The following is a 7290-nucleotide window of genomic DNA, read 5'->3' on the forward strand; positions in this document are numbered from 1 at the left end:
AATGAAAATTTATTTAAAAATATATATTATCACCAAAAGTACATTAAAGGTAAAATATTAGCAAATTCATGCCTTTCTTTAAACTTGGTCACAACGTATGATGAATGGAATCATTGCATTTTGATGACACCACCAAAATAGAAATGCAAATATGTTTTATACCTCAACTCGAATCTCACATAGTGCTTTCAAAATCAACACCCGGGAATTAGGATCAAGTTCCTTGTATGCTATGTTCTCCTCTCTACACAAGAAGGGAAGCCTCAAATCATAGACAAATAAAATACATACAGGCACAAAAAAATTTGAGGCTTAAACCCTCACCCACGAGATGCATGGAAATTCCCCTTCAGCTACCTATATACGAAAGTAAATAAGCTACTTCAGTCACAACACATTTAAAAATTTGATTACTTTCAACGTGGATTAACAGATTCTAAAACTATGTTTTTGAACTACAACAATGTTGTCCTATTGTTATAAACTACCTGGTACCAGCGATCCTTAAGCTTCTTACATAATACAGACACCCACATGTCATGCCCGAGAGCACTTCTGATTGTAGGAGGAATCGCCTGCAAGACAAATAACTAGAGATTGAGATGTATTTCAATTGATATGTTCAAACAATCTTATTAGAATCTACATTAATAACAAAGAAATTCTATTGATTCTCTACCCTTCCAACCATGTTCCTGAAGTATTCAAAACATAGCCAAACAAAAGAATAGGTAATAAACAACCACATCCTCTTGTTCTCCTGTATATTTTCTCCTTCACACTACATGTCTATAATAATCTTTCTAGAATCCAAACTCATTTTCTCCAAATATTCCATATTGTGGATTGTCTCATGGTTAAGAGCATGTGCTTCCTCCTAATAGGTTACAAGTTCAAATGCAAAGGGGGGTCTAGTATGTGAACCTTCGTAGACTTTAGCAGTCAAATATTTGTGTGGAGATAGGTCCATTTTCCCACAAACAATGGGGTCTCATACACCAATTTGGTGTCTGGCTTGGCTGTGGCCATAAAATTAGATTACTATTATTTAATGGAAACGTGTTTAAAAAACATGATATATTCATGCAGGTTGAACACCCTAAGAAAAACACCTTCCCACACAGATCAAAGATCAATACAACCATTTTTATGTAGTTAAAATCCACAAAGAGGGAAACATTCCATGGCTCTAGCCAACATTTCCACTCGAGGTAATATATTAATGCAAAAAGAGATAGATTTACATGAATATATCTCACAATTGATCCTCAGCAAATGAGCCTCCACACTCTTTAAATAGAGATCATGGATCAATTGGGTCCTAAGGCAAGGATCAAGTGTGGCTACTACCATGGAGAAGATGAACTGGGATCACTATATGTTTAGAACATAATCATGGATGTCAGCTTAGTTACAAGAGCATGCCAAAGAAACACATTTTAACTAAAGATACATTAGACCAAGTTGATCTTAACCGAATCCTAAGTGTCTAAATATCCTAACATCCTCCCTTAAAAACAACTTGGGATAGGATTGAAGGATTTGAAATGGTGGCACTATAGGAGAATGATGGAGGCATTAGAGCCCATCCTCCCCTCCCCCCCACTTAATGACAACTTTCTTACATCAATTCACCATCGGTTTCCTCAATTGATCAAAGATCTCCATACATGACTTTTCCAGTTCACTGGCTTGTTTTTATGGCAGACATTGAGTTGCACCAGTGACATTCTCATTATATCCACTCATCAAATGTCCTCTGTCTGCCTTCCTATCTCTTCCCTTCCCATCCCTTCCATCCAAATGCAATGCCTTGAAAATCCAAATCCAGTTGGAAGTTGGGCAATGCCTTCTCCTCCTCTGTTAAATGAATGAACACATGCATATTGAAACATAAACAGACAGACAAAAAGATAGCCAGAATGACTCAAACAAACAAACAGAGAGCCAAAACGACTCACACAAACAAACAAACAGCCACAACCATGCATACTAACATACAGACAAAACCAAGAGATGGGAGTCACTTCCATATACACAAATTAACAAGAACATAACTCAACATGATTGTGAACCAGGAGATGGGAGTCATTTCCATATACACAAATTAACAACAACAGAATTCAACATGACTGTGACAGTCACTGAACATGGTAGAGAAGAAGGGAATGCAATTAAGTATTCAAATAATTCAAGTTTAAATATGAGTTTAAAGAAAGATACTTAATTTGTAACTTTTGTAACATTACAAGAATTATGACTCTAAAGAAGAACTTCATGAAATATATGTTTTCTTCAACATTATTTCATGCAACTATTCTAATTATGACTTACAAGATGGGATTATAGACTTTATATTAGGTGGTACAAAATAACAAAAAAATTGTCTGTATAGAGACGGTAGTATGTAGCAGCCAAGCTTCAAAAGACGAAGGAGGATCTTATATAACTGAAAAGACTTTTGATTGCAACAAAATATGAAAAATCATAGGCTATAATGGAGATGGACAAAACAACGTGTCTCATAAAAGAATTAACATTAAATTTGGAAAGTGCTAACACTTTTGAAAGGAAAGTAACAATTGACTCTGAATTTGCAAGGCTAGGAGTTGTGGAGAAGGACAATGCTAATTTGGATGAAGAAAATATCATTACAGAGACACAACTAGAGGTTGAAAAGGAAAGAAATGCATTAGTAATATTAAAACTACAAGCTATCAAACAAGAGTTTGAGCATGATATTTTAGAATACCTATGTTTAGTTAAATTGACAGACATTTCTCTTGAAAATGGAATCGATGCATTGGCAGCTTTTGAAGAGGTGCAAAAACAAGCGTATGCACTAACCATAGAATTTATGACCACAAATAATTTCTTGGATATAACTCAGAGCTTATATATGGAAACAAAATAAAAGCAACATGTTGTAGCTATGGCCAAAGACCGAGAGTCTGAGGAGAGGGTGAAAGAAATAATGCATGTAAATCAGGAACTGATTAGGATGAATCATGAAGTAGTTCTTGTTAAGGATTTGATGTTAAAGCTCGATGCCTCATCCTCTTTATTGCAGATCTTGAAACTAGAATTAGCAGTTGTTAAAGACTTGGAACTTAAACTAGGAGTAGAGATGCATGCAATTGAAAAGTCCCTCTCTATAGCAGTGGATGACCTGGGTCTTGCAAAGAGTCAAGAGGTTAAAAGAACTAAATTTGAATATATAACTCTAGTAGAACTAGAGAATAATAATGAGAGAAAATATAAACAAAGCCACACAGGAGGTAACTTATTTAGCAGGTGCCATTGAGCCACTCAGAGAAGAGTTGGAGAGGGAAAGTGCAACTCTAGAAGAAACACGGGAAAGGGTAGCAAAGTCTTATGCAGTAGTTTATTCTCTGGAGGCTAAATTGAATCAAACAAGATAAGCAATTAAATCATGAAACATAGAGAGAGGCAATTCAAGGAAGCTATGACTGAGCTTTCAAGATATTTTCAACAAGCAGCTGTCGAGGCCGATAAGGCCAAGATTGAAGTTGAAGCAGCTAGAGAGGATATGCGCAAAGCAAAGGAATAAGCTGCACAATCAAAGGTTGGTACTAGAATTGCAGAGAGTAGGTTACAAGAAGCTATAAAAACGGCAGAAGCAACTTAGGCATCAGAAGTATTGGCTCTTTCTAGGATTGATGCTATGAATCAGAGTGAGTCAATTGTTGGATATTCAAAGGCTAGGACTCTATCAATTACACTTTCATTTAATGAGTACTTTGCACTAAAAAATCAGGCACGTGAAGCTGAGGAACTTGCTGACAAGTAGGTGGTAGCTGTTGTAGCCCAAATAGATGTAGCTAAGGATAGTGAATGGGAAATATTGAAGAGATTGGAAGAAGCAAATAAAGAGATAATAATAAGGAGGGAGGCTCTTCAAGTAGCCTCATAGAAGAAAAAGAGGGAAAATGCAACGAAACTAATAGTTGAGGATCATCTCAGAAAATGGAGAGCATAAAATGGACAACATAGAAAATCTGGTGATTTAGCTACCGCAGTGAAGAGATATGGTGCGCCGCACAACCGAGTCAGTAATTGGAAAAACCATGCATATTTTGATCCAAATGATCTGGAAAATAACGATGAGCAAGAAAATATTCCTGTCATGCTAATAACATCATTGGGCCAGGTGTTGAGCATGAAAGCTTCCATGAAAAATAAGTTGGATGAAAGGCCTTTAGATAAGCCACTTGTGTCTAAGAGGAGTAAGTTTTGGTTTTCACAGTTTGCATTATCTGTTGGAAAGCATAAAAAACATCCATTGAAATAAAATGACAGTTTTTCTATTTTAGAAGCACAATTGGGCTGCTTATATTTAATTCGTTGCATGGGCTATCAAGGTCACTGGGTCTTTCATCTGGTCACAGATGCAGTTTTTAGTAAAAATGGGATGGTGAGTCCACAAGGACAAATTTATCCTATGGGTATCTATAGTCCTCTCACATGGCCCAATTTCCCAGCAAATCACAGTATGTTAACTCCTACAACAATTCTAACCCACCATCTCTCTTTCCCCTCAACCTGCACAACCCAAGGAATGGGATACCCTTCTCTGCCATACCCAGGTAGTTAAAACATGATAACAAGCAATACATATTACAGGTCTTATGGAATATCTATTGATTCCTTACAAACCATAATTTTATATAGCACCCCAATCCATATACCTTATAACTGTATAAGTTTTTGTCTCAAGGATTGCATGGTGTAATAAGGCCATTAACCCTTGCATTAAGATCTATCCCTATTGGGGAAAACCAAGAGCAGATGGTCACAGGTGTTTATTTACAGAATTTCCAAATTTTATATTGACTAGCCATTCGTGTAAACATACTTCATTTTTTTTTAAAGAGAATTCTTTTACTTATGAATTGAGTCTAGAATAAAATGCAATAAGAAATTTGATATCCTCCTATCAAGCTTGCTCAGAGTATCTATATTCCAAGTAAGCAAGCTATATTACATCATGGTTGTCCTTCTCAAGGAGCGAGAGCTTGTAGGTCGCTACTAAATATAATCTTGTGCTTAGAATGATTCCCGAGCCTACATGACTTCAAAGGCTCACACCCAATTTTTGTGTTCTTTGATCAACTACATGTACACATGTAGTACCTCGAAAATCACAATGATTGATGCTATAAACACTCATATATTGTCAAGTGTTTATTTTTATAGCTAGTGTAGATCACATGGAAACATGCTTGTTAGCCTCAAGGAAAACTATGCTGCCTTTTAACTGTGGAGATTCATTTCTTATTTTCCATATAATAAATTCTTCATGACTTAAAAACATCTGTTTTTAATTTTATCACTAGTTATTCTTTCCTCAATTTCGTGTTTCTTGTAAAATATTGTATTTGGGAAAAACAGATATAATTATCTGCCGAAGACAAATTAGATTTCATATTCCATCAGATTGATGCTACTCAGCATATTTGGTTTTCTATATAAATAGTTACACAAATTTGTAAAATATTCTCAAAAGTAATCCCCATATAAGATTCTGGAGTGTTTTTATCCTATGCATAGGTCATCTTCACTACAGAGACAACCTTTTCCTATTTCTAAAAGATGCAAAGATTTTCCTTAAATACTTTGATATTAGTCATGAAAATGTCTATATGTTATACATTTGTCATCTCATTGATTCATAAGCAATCATTCAAAAGTTTGATTTATTACTCTATAAACATGACACAACGAATTTTTTTGTGATATTTAGTTGGAAGTATTTATGCAAGTATGTATCTGGTTAAGTGTGATATAACTCTTTCCAAAGCAGAGCATTAACTAGGTGAAAAGAAAAGTAAGGAAAGGAAATTTTGCAGTGGCATTTGTCTGTTCCTAGTTTTGATATCTGTCATTTGGGCTCCTATGTTGATATATATATATATATATATATATATATATATACTTCCCTATTTTTTCTTGTTAACACATTGAAGTTTTACATGGGGAAGAATTTTACCTCATTCATAAGGTACCAAAGGATGGCCCTATTGAATCAACTAATGTAACACTATCCATAGGGATAAGGCTTTATGACAAAATGAAGCCCAAGGAATTGGTGAAAAGATCACTCATTATACCCATAGACTGTGAATCATAACCTAATCACATCAATGTATCTTAAAGATGAAAGAAAAACCAACTCGATCATAGGATTTTCAAAGTCAATCTTCAACTTAAGGCATTTTTTCCCTATCTCTCTGGCCCACTCCATTGCCTCCCATGATGACTAGACCCCTAGACAAACCTATTCCACTTCGGTTGTACTACATACTTGGAAACTCACCGGATCCTCAAATAAAATGTCTTTGCCACAAATGTGTAAGCAATGGTGAGAAAGGTAATAAGCTACCAACCACCTATAGAGTCTCTCATTGCATTCTTAGGAATAGGCTTCATTAATCCATAATTGAGACTTGAGGGTATCAAAGAGGAACCCTTAAAAAAAAATCTACATTTAAACAAAAAATATGATCCCCAATAAAGTCCCACGTGAACTTAGAGACTTCATAAGGAAAACCATCCAATCTTGAGGACTTTCCTTTTTGCATAGAATTAAAGGAAGCACATAAATCATATCTCATAATATCCTGAACCAACATATCATTGCCCCCAATAGTGACCTTGCAAAGGATTATCATCTAATAAGAATCTTGGGCAACACCCACAATATTTGTCAAAGAAAAAAGAGAAAATATAGACAAAGGGATACCATTGCTACATATGTATAATATATAAAGTCCATATATAAAACCCCACCTCCACACATTTCTCCTTCACACTCAAATTGGATAGGTCCCCCCTAAAGATGCATTAAGTTGTCAACAAAGAAGAGGCCATCAAATTCCACAACTATTCTTGCTCAAAGCTAAGGATAGGGGCATACAAAATAGAAAAATGTATGATGTGGTCCTAAATCAAGAACATGACCCAAACAAACATGCCTACTGAATCCAAACCACAATGAATCAAATGATTCTGCAAAGACAAAGAAAGAGAAAGCACTATGCTTCCACTCCCTTGAAAATGCTCAAAATTCCTAAAATGTGTCATTCCAAAAGTTGCTCATTTTCTTCTAAAGCTCCAAACCAAATCCCCCTAGGTTAAACAAACAAGTCTCTGTCAATAGGTTTAAAAGAGATATCATCCACAAATGTGGGGAAACATCTCTTGTATTTCTCATGAGATTTTCCTTCAAAAAAATAATAATAATGACTATATATATGGGGTTTGTAATAG

Source organism: Pinus tabuliformis, chromosome 4_2 (assembly GCF_031772625.1).
Source record: "Pinus tabuliformis cultivar Carrire ecotype Pingquan chromosome 4_2, CPIR1, whole genome shotgun sequence".
Taxonomy (NCBI): Eukaryota; Viridiplantae; Streptophyta; class Pinopsida; order Pinales; family Pinaceae; genus Pinus; species Pinus tabuliformis.